Below are 17,189 nucleotides of genomic sequence, written 5' to 3' on the forward strand. Positions count from 1 at the left end.
CCATATACTATCTGAGCAAAAAATTCACACCTTATGAAGCATGGTATTCTCTGCTTAAACGCACTTGCTATGGTTTGACCTAGACAACCCAAAAGTTGAGGCATTATTTCTGTGCCTACACTATATACCTCATATCCAAGATGGATCCTCTGAAGTACATATTTCAGAAGCACATGCCTACTGGGAAGTTGGCTAAAGGGAAAATACTACTAAGTGAGTTCGACATCGTCTATGTGACTCAAAAGGTAGTCAAGGGACAAGCATTGGTAGATCACCTCGCTAAGAATCCAGTGGGAGGAGAATACGAACCCTTGAAAACGTATTTTTCTGATGAAGAAATATCATTTGTGGGAGAAGATAATACGAAAGCAAATGACGGAGCCACAAATTTCAAAGGAGTAGGCATTGGAGTAGTTTAGGTGTCAGAAACGGGTCAACATTATCCCGTATCTGCTAAATTCAGATTTCCCTACACCAATAACATGGCGGAATATGAAGCCTGCATACTAGGGCTCAACATGGCAGTCGGCATGAACATTCAGGAGTTGCTGGTGATTGGCGATTCATATTTGCTTGTGCACCAGGTACAAGGAGAGTGGGTCACAAAGAATTCCAAGATATTGCCATATCTGCACCATATGCAAGAATTAAAAAGAAGGCTCACAAAGATAGAATTCCGACATGTGCCCAAAATTCAGAATGCGTTTGCCGACACATTAGCCACCTTGTCATCCATGATACAACATCCAGATAAGAACTATATCGATCACATCCCAGTGAGGATCTATAATCAGCTGGCATATTGTGCTCATGTCGAGGAAGAAGCAGATGGAAAGCCTTGATTCTATGACATCAAGGAGTACTTATCAAAAGGAGAATACCCGTAGCATGAAAATCACATTCCGAAATGCACGCTCCGTAGATTGTCAAATCACTACTTCCACAGTGAAGGGAACTTGTACAGAAGAACTCCGGATTTGGGTTTACTAAGGTGTGTCGACGCAAAGGAAGCTTCTAAGCTACTTGAGGATGTGCATGCTGGGACATGTGGTCCGCACATGAATGGTTTCATTCTAGCCAAGAAGATACTCAGGGTAGGTTACTTTTGGATGACCATGGAGATGGATTTTATTTGGTATGTCCACAAATGCTTTCAATGTCAAGTGAATGCCGACATGATAAAAGTTCCACCAAACGAGCTCAATGCAACAAGCTCACCTTGGCCATTCGCCGCTTGGGGAATGGATGTTATTGGTCCGATTGAGCACACTGCATCAAACGGACACTGATGTATCTTGGTAGCCATTGATTACTTCACAAAATGGATAGAAGCTACATCTTACAAAGCTGTAACCAAGAAAGTCGTCAAGATTTCGTCAAGGATCGTATTGTCTGCCGATTCGGAGTTCCTAAATCCATTATCATTAACAATGCCGCTAGACCCCAATTTCATTCCTTGGGATGTCGTGATGGAACCTAGTCTCAAAAACTAGGTAAGCCTAAAAAATGAGAAAATATGACATAAATAAAGGATGGAAACTTGATTTAAACTAATAAGTTTCATAAATATCGCAAAAACTGAATCACAACAACAATGCTGCTAAAACTCAGTGAGACTGAATCATAAGCTCTACAGAATGTTCCAAAACATCTACTACAACATTGTCTTATAAGGAAATAACGATACAAAAAAGATAATGGATGCTGACTCCGAGGCTTGTGGATGGGGAGCAGGTATACGTTGATATCTCTGGAAAACAACTACAAATCAATCACTAACATCCACTAGGGGTAGACGTACCTGGATCTGCACAAAAAAAATGTGCAAAAGAGTAGTATGAGTATAATACCCAGTAAGTATGAAATCTAACCTCGGTAGAGTAGTGATGAGGCTAGGTCAAGACAGCTACTAGGATAAGATAAATGGAACAGAAATATAATAACTAGAAGTAATGGAAAACAGAGAGATGAATAGTAACAATATAGTTTAATACTGTAAAATAATGACAAAACTGTAAGCATAAAGACAACGAGAAGAAAGAAAATAATGAGAATCACAATTTAATCAAATACGAACAAATTTGATAAGACAAGGAAGTATAAAAGTAATGAGAATTGTTCAACTAATAACTCTTTTCAATATGTAATGCACAACAATAACACAACCAAGGTACTGCCTCGTTTTCACATTTCTCAATTTCAATCACAATCTTTCCTTATATCACTGCATGATCCTTGCATTTTTAGTTTTTAAAATCAGTTTTTTCCGAAATAGCTACGCGCGTTTTATCCCACCTTATTGTTGCGCCCCCTCTTTCTTGCGAAATTGGGTTTATGACATTTAGGAGGACAACTCGTTCCCTTTTGGGAATTCAGTTTTGAATTGATGAGTCGCCACCTAATGATTAAAGTGCATTAGGACACTAGGGAGGATTTTTTCAGAATACCAGAGATTTGGGTAAGGGCTAGAAATTATCTCGAGGGGAAGGTGTTAGGCACCCCTCAAGATCCACTAGTGCGGTTCCTGGCCATGCTAGAATTGTGACTTCAATAACAAATAAGCAAATAAGGGTTTCAAATATGAGGGATTGTCACATTATGGCTACAAATAAATTAAGGTTTTGAAGAAACAAAGAAAGCTGAAAATTGAAGAAATAGTTTGAAAATTCTGAAAAGAAATAAACAAATAAAGGGAGGGGGGGTCCTAGGTTTACAAATAATATAGATAACATCAATGCAATGCCCGGTAATCACTCCTCAGAAGAGGGGTTACACGTGGTATTAGCGCACCGATCATCATATCCATATCTACCCTTTCCCACCCCGTTGAGGTATTAAACGCGGAATGGTTTCGTTACTTACTACATGCTAGTACCCGCTACAATCCTATCAGTCCCAAAGGCATTTGGGACTACTAATCCTAAAGGTAAGGGAAATGTGTGTTTTGTATGGTTTAAAAGGATAAAATTCTAAAGCGACAAACAAAAACACATAATACAAATTATGGGAAACACATAACAATTTAAAAGGCTCAGATAGGCCTCATCACTTAAAGATAGGTTGGATAGCATGTCTTGCAGTTACTGGTTAAGGTCTGAATTAAACTTAAATGTTAAGGAGGCAGACCGGTTTATTACACATTTCAGATAAGGAATCAGAATCAGACCTGCATGTTAGTTGGAATTAATAGAGTCTGATTCAATTAGTTAATTCACCTTATAGCTTGCCTAAGTGAGACTTATAAACATGATATCTAACAATACGAGAGAAACAAAGTGATTTCAGAAGAAGATTGATTAACTGCAGAAACATAAACTCTGTAAACGGTTAAGCAATGCAATTACTGATTTTAATCTCATAAGCAAGTGGTCGATTCAAATTAGTTGATTACTACTATAGGCATGCTTTCTAAGTGTTATTGATTTTAACTTTTACGAAAATATAGAAATCCTATAGGCATGGTGTCTAAAACACAGATTTTTATTATATAAACCTATGTATCGTTTGCCTAGTGATGGATACGTATGCAGGATTCAGGAAGACCTATAGACATGCTCTCTATATGATAGGCAAAAAATACAGAATACTATAGACATGTTCTCTATTATGAGATGCAGAAATGTAGACGTCATTGATATGATATCTATGTATGAAGTGCAGGACTTATAGGCAGGATTTCTAAGATGCGAAAGTGCAGAAAGTTATAGACATGGATTTCTAAAATGCAGAAGGGCAGAACCTAAAACAGGATTTCTAAAAATGTAGAAGTGCAGAACCTAAAACAGGATTTCAAAGATGCAGCAATGCAGAACCTAAAGACAGGATTTCTATATGAAAATGTAGAAGTGCAGAACTTAACATAATTTGCGGAAGTAAATACCTATGAACATGATATCTACAATTATGCATACAATGAGTAACCCTCCCCTTTTCACTATAAGCCCCATAGGTTATTACAAATTATTAAAGCCCAGAAAAAAGGAAAATAAAAAATAAAATTACATCAGAAAGCTAAAATCCCAACCAAGGAGAGACTGATTCAGACTTCTGTCTGAAGCATGAAGTAAACCAACTCCAAAGGGTAAAATTCCAAAGTCTTTCTCTTATTTGGGATGTGTCGGAGTTCCCTAAGAGTCTCAAATGGACTTCGGGCAGTGCTTACACCCAAATATATTGCAGAATTATAGTGCAGTATGGAAGGGCCAGCCCTCAAATGTCCAAGTTCAGAGGGAGCTCCAGGTCCCAAAGCAAGGCTCATAGGAGGGGGCAGAACTTAGAATCTAAGAGATAGTGCAAGTTCATAGAGGGAATTTTAGGGAAGGCCAAGACAGGTTGGTGGTCATACCCAACAATTAGGAGTGCTGGCACGCCCCAACCAGCCTGTTAGCCACATTGTTTGGGAGTTATGATCCATTAAAGGATCAAGTCCAGACATGAGCAACAATTTGGATGCTTCCATGCCTAAACTTTAACTCAAACATAAGGGAATTCACAACAACAACAAATGTAAAGAGAACAACATATTCAACACTGAACATAAACAGCAAAGTAGACAAGATTGTAGAAACTGTAAAGCAAACACATAGGGATAAGGCTGAAAACGAAATTAGAACATACCAGTTTCAGGGAAACAAAGAGAGAAAAGCAGTAGTAAAGCCAAATTGCAAACACACAGCCAGAAGATTTTAGAAGAGAATGGAGTGTTGAATTGAGAGTGTAAGAGTATTAAAATTGAAAGTGTTCAATAGGTGTTGTGTTTGTTGAATGTGTAGAAGAGTTATGCTTTTTATAGTGCAGAAAGCAAGTAGAAATAGGTATGAAAATAATTCAGAAATCAATTACACAAGTTCCGGTTCAATTAAGGGATTCTGATTTCAAATGGGTAAAAGATAATTAAGGAAAGAGTTTGATCAAAATCTTTTCCAAAGTAGCACAAGAAGGATAAATACACAGAAGTTTATTTAAGGCAAAGGTCCAGTGGTACATGGTTTGTGCAAATAAGGAAAGGCGGTCACTCAACAGCCAGTAAAAATCAAAATTGCAGGCTTTGTTCAAATGAACCAAGTCAGGAAAAGTGAGGAAAGGGTTTTACTTAAGGAAAATCAGTAACAATCAATCAAACCTTATTAAAAGGAATTCCGAATCAATCACAAGTTGACAAAACCTTTTAAAGGAAACATTTCTCATATATAAAGCATACAAACATATCAAACAAGAAAGAACTGTCATGCTAAAAAGCCTAGTATAGAAGAGTTCCGGGTCATAACAAAGAGGCTCAAATCCAGTACATAGACTCAGAATGAGTTTGAGAGTGTTCAGGGTCCCAAATAGAACCCTAGTCCAAAACACAAGATCAAACTCGCCAAAAACCCCCAAATCCCAGGGTTTTCAACTCGAGACAGATACACAGAAGAGAAGACAAATCACTGAAACAGGCTCAGAGGTCTCTTTCATAGACTCGTGTGAAAACAAACAGATAAAACAGCAGGTTCAAGGCAAATAGAATGAAGAACTGATTTGAAGCATAGAGAACACGTTTTAAGAAAAGCTTGGGACCTAAACAAGTTCAAAAGAGAAAAGAGGTAGTATAAACTTAAGAAAACAGTAGAGGGAACATGTGTAGAGAGAACTCAAACAAGGTTCAGTAGAAGCAAACAAAAACTTAAGGACCTAGTAGGAGATGCATACAGCAGAAGAACACAAAATACTGGAAAAGTATAGCAAAAGAACATATAGGAAAACACAGTGAGAAGAACATGTGAGCATGGTATAGAAGCATAGTAGAACATAAAGCATAGAAGAATCATGTATAGTAGAAAGAAAGCAGAAGAAAAATACATGCGTGGTAGAAAAGAAAACATACGAATATAGTATAGACAAATACACATAAAGAAAAGAAAACGAAGAATCAGAAAGACATTTTGAAACTTTTTCAGAAAACCTAAATCGAAGAGAACTAATTTTGAAAGAAAATTAGGGAAAACGTTTAAGAACTCAAGTAGAGCATAGACATAACATAGATTTTAAAAAATAATTAGAGAGAACCTCGAGTAGCCGGGGTTTCAGAGAAACCCTAGAATGAGAAAGGCTTGGAAAAGTCCGATCTTGAGTCGGAGAGGTTAGAACCAGGCTAAAAATTCTTTGGATGTGTCGGAGCAAGGTCGGAAAGGTCTCAAAATCATGGATCTGAGAGGATCTGAACGGACACCATTGAGGTTAGACCTCAAAGCTTCGAATCCCAAACGTTAGAGAGTGGGGGTAGGTAAGTATAGGCCATCCATGGCCTGAGAAGCCATGGATTCCGGTGAGGTTGTGGTCGGAGAGGATGAGAGAGGCTAGGGTTCCAGGAACCTTCGAGAGAGTTTGAGAGAGGGAGAGTATTCGAAGGTGTCCAACTGATGGAAATGAGGGGATTAGGTTAGGGTTGGGGAATTAAAAAAGGCAAGGGACGATCGTAGCCGTGGATCAAAATGATCAACGACCTGGATTGAAAGAAGGATCGGGCGGGTTAATTGGTTGGGTCGGGGGTCGGATTAAAATTGAAATTGGACCGGTCCAATTGGGGGCAAGATTGAGTAAATTGGAGGGTCAATTTTGGCTATAATTGAAACAAATTAGGATTATATATTAAATAGCCACTTGTTCCCTTTTATTTTACAAAAATAGTAAAAATGATTTTGAAAATAAATTAAAAGTACTGCATTAGTCAATAACACATAAATATTAATTTAAAAATATCAGACCCAATTTTATAATTATAAAATACTATTAAATCTTAAAATAGGCTAGCATTGCAATAATATGTAATCTAGCTTTAAAAATACCCAATAAATTTGTAAAAATATATAAAAATTACATTAACTATATTTTGGTATAAATATTGGAAATAAAATAAATTATCCACCAAAATGATAATTTTGGGAATAATTATTGGTTTTTATACTGCTAAAATGAGCAATAAATTGATTTTAAAAATATTTAAATATTGGGAAAAATACTAAACTACGTGGGCATGCTTATATATGCATACATATGTTATTTTGAAAGTATTTTGTATATGAAAAATAAATAGGAAAAAAATTGAGTATCAACACTTATCACACCACGTGGCTTCAAGTATTTTCCCTACTAGTAACACGCATATAAGGCCTACCATATCTCAGTGCATGTGTATTGTTTATCGTGAAAATGGTAATTACAATTATATTTGATTTTGTGGTTCTAAAAATACGTGATTTATTTTTATGTGTTAGGCAGTAGATGCTAAGTATGAGACTAGAAAATAAGATAAAAGCCTGAAGGTAGTAGGTTAAACAAACCGAGTGGCTGAGAATCGGGGTCTCAAGCTAGGTTATACGGAGCCTCAAGGTCGAGCTAAGCATGAGGCAGTGACCGGCTGATGGAAGTCTAATAATTCTAAGAGCTTTGATAAGATCTCTTTATTATCAATAACGAGTGATAAATGAGGAAGAATTAATGTAAGCAATAAATATAAGAAATAGTATCAAAGGAGAATATGTTTAAGTTAGGGAGCAGATAATGTTCTTGTATTCAATGTTATGTATGTTACAAAATGACAAGGGTCCCCTTTATATATAAGGGGGAATACAAACATAGTACAGATGCATTTATTAGAAGGATTTGAGGCTGGTATAGCCATTTAATGCCACTGTACGGGCTTGAACTAGCCTGATAGACTTGGTCAACTTTAATCACGTGTCTTGGGAACTTCCCGTTTGTCCATCATAGACTCTGATTTGCACTGCCTCGAGGTCGATCATTGAGAACCCTTGGGTTCGAACCCTGATCCGAGCCTCGAGCCTTCAGGGAGTGGTCTTACGAAGCATCATAATGACCATGTATACGGTGAAATCGGGATTTCCAATTTCTCGACATCGAGGCACCTCAGAAACCCATCTCGAAGTCTCGAGGCCACAAGGTTATGGTCGAGTCTCCTCCCTCGGGCTTCGTCGAGGCCCGATATTGGGACAACATTGACCTCGACCATGGTAGAAATGGGGAGCTCCCAAGGCACGTGGCTAGGACTGACAGGGTTACCCTAGCCTTTAGTCAGGATGTCTTCTAGCTGTCCCATCTCCGTTTCTTTATCATTAATGTATTTCGTACTATGTTGGGATTTCCCTCCTACATAAATGGGATCCTTATCATTTTATAGGTATCTTTAGCTTCAATTACACCACACGCAATATACAAGAACATTCTATTTACTCTCTAACATATTCTCTTGATGTTATTGCTTTCATTTATTATCAACATTTTTGTTCATCATTTATTGCTTATCATTAGCCATAAAGAGCCTCTATTAATTTTATTACAACTGTTAGACATATTTCAACCCTCCTCGATAGCTCCCTACCGAGCTCCGGAATCGATCTCGAGGGCCCGAATCGACAAGCTCAAGGCCCCGATAATTGGCCCAACGGTTTGATTATCTCCCTATCCTTAACTCTTATTTCGTTTCTAAGTCTCACAACACATAGCATCAACTGCTTAACAAACTAGCATAAAAATAGATCACATATTTTTAGAATCCCATCACCAAATTTAATTGTTATTACCATTTTCATGGTAAACAGTTTGGCACCCACCGTGGGGCTAAAAATAATAGTGATTATTTTCTTGATGGTTTCGTCCTATAACGCAAGTCATCTTTCACGCTTTTTCTTGTCCAAGATCTTCGATTTCAGGTCAAAATGTCTAACTCAGTAAATGGAGGCGAAAACAACAATCTTGAGGACTACAAAGAAAACGGTGTGGACGTTCCAGGTGTTGGTGTGCCACCACAAAACCCTGGGAATGCGCCAGAACCAATCCTTGTAGACGCGGTCTCACGCGACTCCCAATGGGTCGATATAAGCTCGTATACCGATAAGAGCGTGCGTCAGGGAGATCCCCAAGAAGCTCAAAAAACCACGACCAGGGAAGAGCGTGAGGTTAGCCTTCGTGTTATTTTTGAAATATTGCAGGCACAACAGCTAGCTATTGCTCAGCTGCAAAGTCACTAGAAAACTCCCAACACGATAGCACCAGGGATAGCTCCCCCATCCGAACAAGTACCAGAGAGATCAAGCAATAACGGGTCGGTGACCGATCCCTCCATTGTAAAAATGCTCGAGGACCTCACCAAAAGGATCGAATCAGGCTAGAAAATGATAGATGCCAACGACAAGAAGGTCGAGACCTACAACTTCAGGTTCGACCAAATTCCGGGCGCAATCCCGGTCCTGAAAGGTGTGGATTCGAAAAAGTTCATACAAAGGTCGTTCCCAGAGGAAGCAACCCCGAAACCCATTCCAAAGAAGTTCAGAATGCTAGAACTCACAAACTATAACGGGACCTCAGACCCCAATGAGCATGTTACTGTTTACACCTGCGCAGTGAAGGGCAACGACATAAAAGACAACGAGATCGAGTCCGTCTTACTGAAGAAGTTTGGGGAAACACTCTCGAAGGGGGCCATGATGTGGTATCACAACCTAGATCCTAACTCCATAGACTTGTTTGCCATGCTGGTAGACTCCTTCATAAAAGCACATGACGGTGCCATCAAAATAGCAACGAGGAAATCCGTCGTCTTTAAGGTCAAGCAAAGGGAGAATGAGATGCTGCAAGAATTCGTATCTCGCTTTCCAACAGAACGAATGCAACTACCACCGATCTCTGATGACTGGGCGATGCAGGCCTTCACTCAAGGTCTGAACGAATGAAGCTCGGTGGCGTCGAAGCAACTGAAAGAGAATCTGGTCGAATATCCCACTGTGACTTGGTCGGACGTCCACAATCGATACTAGTCAAAAATCAGGGTCGAGCACGACTAGCTAGGATCCCCCTCGTGCTTAGTATACCCAAGCAGGCTCTTGGTAAAGGAGCCAATGCCAAACAAAGAAAGATATCAACCATACACCGAAGATAGATAGAACGCCCCGAGGCGTAGCCCACCTCTCAACGATCATAGGATAGACAGAAGATAGAATCCTCGGGGACTCATCAACAGAGTCGGGTTCAATAGGAATGCGGAGCCAGCGGAGGCGCCTCGCTTATCTGAATACAACTTCAATGTCGATGTGTCAGACATCGTGTTCGCCATCAGCAAAATCAGAGACGCCAGATGGCCCAGACATGTAAAATCAGATCCTTCACAAAGTAACTATAATCTAGTATGTGCGTTTCACAAAATGCATGGACACATGACCGAAGATTGCCAGCAACTCCGGGAGGAAGTGGCCCAATTACTCGACAATGGCCATCTTCGGGAATTCCTCAACGACCGAGCCAAAAATTAGTTTCGAGAAAGGGAAACAACCAAAAAGAACAAAGCAGGCGAGTAGCAACATGTCATCCACACGATCTTTTGAGACGACTGCCACTAGCTGAAATGCCAAAGTCCCCTCCAGCAGAGGGATTTAGAGATAAATGGACAAAACTATAGCAGCCGCAAGACCATATCCAAGGTTCGAAAGCACCATCGCTACTAAGGTATAACCATCTCCTTTTTATTTTATATTATACTTCATGCTGACCCTTATGCAAGCGCCCGGCCGAAGCAATCAAAGTGCTAACCAGCTTGAAGAACTTAAGGTTTTAAAGCATCCATTGCACTCTTTTCCTTCGACCGGGTTTTTATCCCGAAAAGGGTTTTATCGGCAAGGTTTTTAACGAGGCAACATCTGCATGCTACCGAAGGGATACTCAACAAGTATTCGAGGCTTCTTTTGCAATCGACCCTGAACACTGAGGGACATCCCCCCGGAAGGTCATACACTTGGAAAACATAAGATATGCCAAATGGGGTCCCAATAAGAAAATGATGTACCAGGCCAAATGGTCAAACGAGCCATGTCCGTATAGCCGAACCCCTGACGGAGAAAATATGTACACTTATAATTGAAGAATATCTTTTGCCAAAGCATCTCGCACTCCAAAAGAAGCTCGGTACCTCCGCAAAAACAACTTCTGTGCCGAAAACGTCCTGAATACTCAGGGACTGGTGTCAACAATTTAACATCTGAATGACCTCTGGGTCGAGACTCCAAAATCATAAGCCCTCAGATGAGGCAACATGAAAATCGTGAAACATCTCCAATGCCGAAAGTACCCTGAATGCTCGGGGACTAGCGTCAAAATCTTAAAAAATGTAGGGTCGGGATCTCCAAAATCGTAAACCCTTGATGAGGCATACAAAGTTTTCAAATAATGGCTCCCGAGTCAAGAAACTCTCGATGACTCGGGGACTTCCGTCAAGCGCCACCTCCATCGACTTGTCAAAACCCAAGGCCATAAGACTCTGAGCGGGCAGACTCGGTCTCGTAAGACCTACATAAGGTAGCAACTATAAATGTAAGACCTCAAGCAAGGCATGAACAATACTTGTACCAAGTATCCAAAACTATAAGACCTCAAAGGCATGAAAAACTTGTAAGACCTTACTAAAGGCATAAACCCAAACTCAAAGTTTTGGATATATATCGAACTTGTAAGACCCCTAAAAAGGCATACCCTCAATATAGATGCCGAAACTATCTCACTCGGAACTCAAAGGCTCCGGCCAAACACAAGTGACTCCGGCACACGGTTGTACCAACCAAACTAATGCGACTCGGGGATGCCCGATTGTCGCTACAAAATCACAGGCCTTCAATTACTCTGAATCTACTTCGGAAAGAACCGGTTAAACAGGCTACCCTCGATACAAGAAAAAGAGCTTCGACCACGTCAGCTCCTAAACATCGGCTTCGTGATACTCAGCCTCCGAGCCAAACCTCCCAAGGTGCTCGATCATCATCATATAACGACTCACAATCGAGGTTTTTTATTAAGCCGTCGAAGAGTCAGGAAAACACTATCTATCCTTATCGAGGGAAAAATAAAGCCCACATAAAAGGTCACATCGACCAAGCGTATAAGAGCCATTGTTACTAGCCTAATGAACCTTAGGGCCACACATATAAAAGGTCGCTTCGATCCAAGGCGTAAGAACCACTATCGCCATACCATACAAATACAAAACTTGAGGGTCAAATGAGCTCGAGTCATAACCCGATTCGGAGACTGAACCCAAAATAGTTGACTAAATATGCCTAAGAGGAAAGCATAAGAGCCATTCTCGCCAGCCCACACTAAAAAAGGCCGCATTGGCCCAAGGCATAAGAGCTGTCGTCACTAGCCCACATAAAAGGTCACCTCGACCAAGCGTGTAAGAGCCTACGGGCCAGCATAACGAGCCTCAGGTCCATATCACGAATCTAAGGATTCCTACCAATTCAAAAGTCGATTGATCTTGCCGAAATCTCGGCAAAAAGGAACCCGGAAGGTACAAAAATTGCGAGGTTTCCCCTTATACATACATGTAATAAAATACAAGCCCCACTTATAGTGTACTGTGAAAACACTATATACAGAGACAAAGAAAGAAAATAGACGTGCCCCTTAGGGACTATGGCCCCATCCTTGACATCTTCAGCATCGGACTGAAGGAACTTGGCATCATACTCCTTCGGCTTAGCTTGCTCGATCTCCTCCGATAGATCGAAACCCCTGGCATGAACTACCTCGAGAGTTCCCCTCCGAGATTTGCACTTTGCGTACTCTTTACTACTGCTCACACGACCAAGAGTTATCCTTAACTTAGCCCTAGCAGTGGCAGCACTCTTCAAATAGTCTGCCACCATCTGATCTGCCCTAATGTATCTTATCACAGCCTCGGCCTGGGCATTCACCAACTCGACCTTCGCCTTCGAAAGTTCAAACTTCAGCCTTGCGATCATGTTCGCCCGCGCAGAATTACTCGCACGAGCGGTCCAAATTTGCATCTCCAGGGTGGAAACTTTATCCAAAACACTCTCCTTGGCCGCAATTTGGGCATCTACATGGTCTTACAGCTCGTCAAACTCACGTTTGACCCTGCCAACTTTGCCCTAGAGTCGCTCTAGCTCCTCTGTTTTGCTCTCCAACTGAAATATCGAAACGTTAACCTCTAAAAATGAAAGAAGGAGCATATGTGAACATGAAATAAAAGATACATGTCTCTCGAGGTAGCTATCGCGGCTCCGGCTTAGATTCGCCTCACACTGCAGGGATACCAACTCGCTTTTTTCACACAAAGAAGCTTAAGGGATTTCTCCCTATCCGAAGCCTTCCACAACCAAGCCACATAGCAGAGTAGCTCAGATTTGAGCCTATCAAAGGACTACGAAAGAAAGTTCAATAAGAAAGGAAGACTGTGAAACCAGAATAGTCCAATACCAGCTACCAAACATACCATAAAGCCGAGCCGCTGAGCCTCACCAAAGGCCAAACCAATGTTTGATGGTTTAGTTTCTCCCGAAGTACCTTTGTTAGGAGAAGAAGAAGGCACCACGCGCTCCTCACTGTTTGAAGCACCATCAGCAGAGAATGATCGGTCGAATCGCCTCTCTTGATCCGCTGAGAAGGACTCGCCCCGCTTTGAGCCTCCTCATACCCCAGAGATTCTTTTTGTTTATCATCAACCCTCGATCCTGAGGTCGGCAGTCTCTCCTCCTCCCTTAGAGGACATGGCCTCATCTGGGAAAAATCTCCAATACCTACGGCAGCTAAGTTAGTACACTAAAAAGAAAAGTACCATTCTAGGGAAATAAGCCACCACGTGCCTACCCTAATTCTTTGCCTCCCACCTCCCTTTGGATAGGTCTCGCCACCTGCGCTTATCATAGGTCGAACATGAGGCCAGCTTACGAGACCACTCGACCAAATTTGGGACCTCGTTCGGCAACCAAGGAGTGGCTGCAAAAAAAATATATGCATAAAAATGTCGTTATAGAGCCTGCCTCCAGACAAAGTTATAAAAATACAGGTATAACACTTATGTGTGAAATTCCAATTTTCAGTAAAGGGCAGAAACTCTCTAGGAATGATATCAATTGTCCGAGCTCAAATAAATCGGCTCATCCATCAGTGGTAGGAGACCAGACAGATCGAAGCTATAGAGTAATCAAACCTCAATAACGCAGCGACCGAGACAACCTCACGATATGATTGAGGGTAAAGTCGAGCCCTGCCTTCTCTGCAAAGTATCATATCGTCTGCACTATCTTCCAAAGGGATGGGTGAGCCTACACCAAGGTAACCTGATATCTACGATAGAACCCAAGCACCACCCGGTCGGGGGGACCTGATGTAAAAATATGTGTATACACACTCAAAACCCCCTCAACGTAGGTCATGATTCTCACCTCAGAGAAAGGTACTTGTAGCACCATCCCTTCTCCCCATCCACAGTCTTTTCTGATCATTTCGTGGTGCTACTCCCCTACTGATGAGATAAACCTCGATGTGTGCTCCTGATGTCCTTGGACGTTGGGAGGTCTCTCCAACGTAAAGTCTTTCCTCAAGACAAAGCACCTCAAGGCCTGCTCACCGGGCACCGACGGTGCACCACCGACCGTACACGGAACAGAGGCAGAACTTTCCTCTCCTTGATGGGCAGGTATTGACGTAGCAGTCATGGCTACGATAGAATAAGATGAGGAGGATATAGATCTAGATTTTTTTTTGAATTAAAGCAATGAGAGAACTAGCGCAAAGCACCAAGTTCTATGGGAGAAATGGTTACTCAAAGTAGTAAAATCTCAATTAAGAAAGTGAGTGAATGAATATATAGGAGCAAAGCAGTAGCTGCTCGCCTACCCAGAGGGCCAATTAACTTGCGGCAACAGAGGTGGTTATAGTTACTTAAGGAATATGATATCACCATTTTAAATCATCCCGGGAAGACCAATTTGGTGGTTGATGCCTTTAGTCCAAAGGCAAAGAGTTTTGGCAGTTTAGCATATCTACTGATAGTAGAAAGGCCATTAACATTAGAGGTTCAGGCCTTAGCCAACTAGCTATTTAGATTGAATGTCTCGGAGCCCAGTCGAGTTCTTGGCTTTGTGGTTTCTTAGTCTTCTCTATATGACCGTATTATAGAGCATCAGTATGATGACCCTTATCTGCTTGTTCTTAAGGAAACAGTTCAGCAGGGTGATGCCAAGGAGGTTACTAATGGGAATGACGGTGTGTTGCCGATGTAGGGCCGATTATGTGTGCCCAATATGGATGGTTAGGTTGAGTTGATTTTTTAGAAGGCTCACAGTTCGCGGTACTCCATTCATCCAGGTGCCGCTAAGATGTATCAAGACTTCAGGCAATACTTTTAGTAGAGGAGGATGAAGAAGGACATACTGGAGTATGTAGCTTGGTACCTGAATTGTCAGCAGGTGAAGTATGAGCATCAGCGACCGGGTGGTTTGCTTTAGCAGTTTGAGATTCCTGAGTGGAAATGGGAGTGTGTCACCATGGACATTGTTGTTAGGCTCCCACAGACTCAAGGAAGTTAGATGTAGTATGGGTGATTGTAGACAAGTTGACCAAGTCGGCTTATTTCATTCCGGTAGTGACTACCTATTCTTCAGAGCAGCTAGCTCAGGTTTATATCAGCGAGATTATCTGACTTTATGGCATACCTATATCTATCATCTATGACTGAGGTACACAGTTCACATCGCATTTATGGAAGGCTGTACAGCATGAGGTAGGCACACAAGTTGAATTAAGTATATCATTTCACCCTCAGACATACAGACATTACGAGTGCACAATTCAGATATTGGAGGATATGCTTTGTGCATGTGTTACGGATTTCAGAGGTGCTTGGGATCAATTTTTGACACTTGTGGAGTTTTCCTACAACAACAACTACCAGTTGAGTATCCAGATAGCTCCGTATGAGGCTCTATATGGGAAATAGTATCGTTCTCCAGTTGTATGGTTTGAGCCGGGAGAGGCTAAGTTATTAGGCACGGATCTGATTCGATATGCTTTAGAGAAGGTCAAGATGATCCGGGATCGGCTTCATAGAACCCAATCTAGACAAAAGCGTTATGCGGATCGGAAGGTTTATGATGTTTCATTCATGGTTGGAGAGCGAGTTTTGATCCGAGTTTAACCCATGAAGGGTATGATGAGGTTCGAAAGGAGGGCAAGTTGAGCCCTAGGTATATCGGACCTTTTGAGATCCTTGAGAGGGTTTGAGAGGTGGCCTACAAGCTTTCCTTGCCACTTAGTTTATATGCGGTTCATCCGGTGTTCCATGTCTCTATGCTCTGAAAGTATTATGGCAATCCATCTCATGTACTAGACATCAACACAGTCCAGTTGGACGAGGATTTGATTTACATTGAGGAGCCCGTGGCTATCTTGGACTAGCACGTCCAGAAGTTGGGATAAAAGGATATTGCTTCAGTGAAGGTTCAATGGAGGGGTCATCCAGTCGAGGAGGAAACCTGGGAGACCGAGCATGGCATGTGGAGTCATTATCCTTATCTATTCACCCATTCAAGTATGCCCTTATACACGTTTGAGGCTGAACGTTTGTTTTAAAAGGAGGAGAATGTAACGACCCGATCGGTCTTTTTTGTGTAATTGTGCCCTGTTATCCATTTTATTACTTCACATATGTGAGTTCATGCTTTTATGACTTGCGGGGTTGGTTAGTTTTGCGCTCGGGAAGCTTTCGGGTTGATTTAGACCCTTAATTCTAGACTTAGAAGTTGAAATTTGAAAATATTAACCAAACTTTGACTTTTGTGAAAACAACCCCCCGAAGCTATGTTTTTATGCCTCTAATAGCTTTGTATCGTGATTTCAAACTTGGGCGTATGTCCCAGATTGATTTTGGAAGTTCGTAGGTTGATATGTGTTGATTTTGTCGTAATTTAGCAATTTTAAATTGAAAAACTTGACCGTAGGTTGACTTTTAGCTATCAATCTTGGAATTTGATTTTCAGACTTGGAATAGGTCCGTTATGGCATTTAGAACTTGTCTGCAATTTTGCGTCATTCGAAGTTGATTTGACAGGATTCGGACGCTTAGTTGAAATTTTGAAAGTTCTTGAAAATCTCTTCGAAAATCATGTGTTTTAGAGCTCAATTCATGGTTTTAGATGTTATTTTTATGTTTTGATCGCGCGAGTGAGTTTGTACGATGTTTTTAGACTTATGTGCATGTTTGTTTTGGATTCCCGAGGGCTCGGGTGAGTTCCAAACACATTCCGGAGTGGTTTGGATTGAAAAATAGGAAAATATGATATCTGGTGCTTTGGTGTCGCAAATATGAACACCAGGCTCGCATTTGCAAAGGCAATAGGTGA

Source organism: Nicotiana tabacum, chromosome 16 (assembly GCF_000715075.1).
Source record: "Nicotiana tabacum cultivar K326 chromosome 16, ASM71507v2, whole genome shotgun sequence".
NCBI lineage: Eukaryota > Viridiplantae > Streptophyta > Magnoliopsida > Solanales > Solanaceae > Nicotiana > Nicotiana tabacum.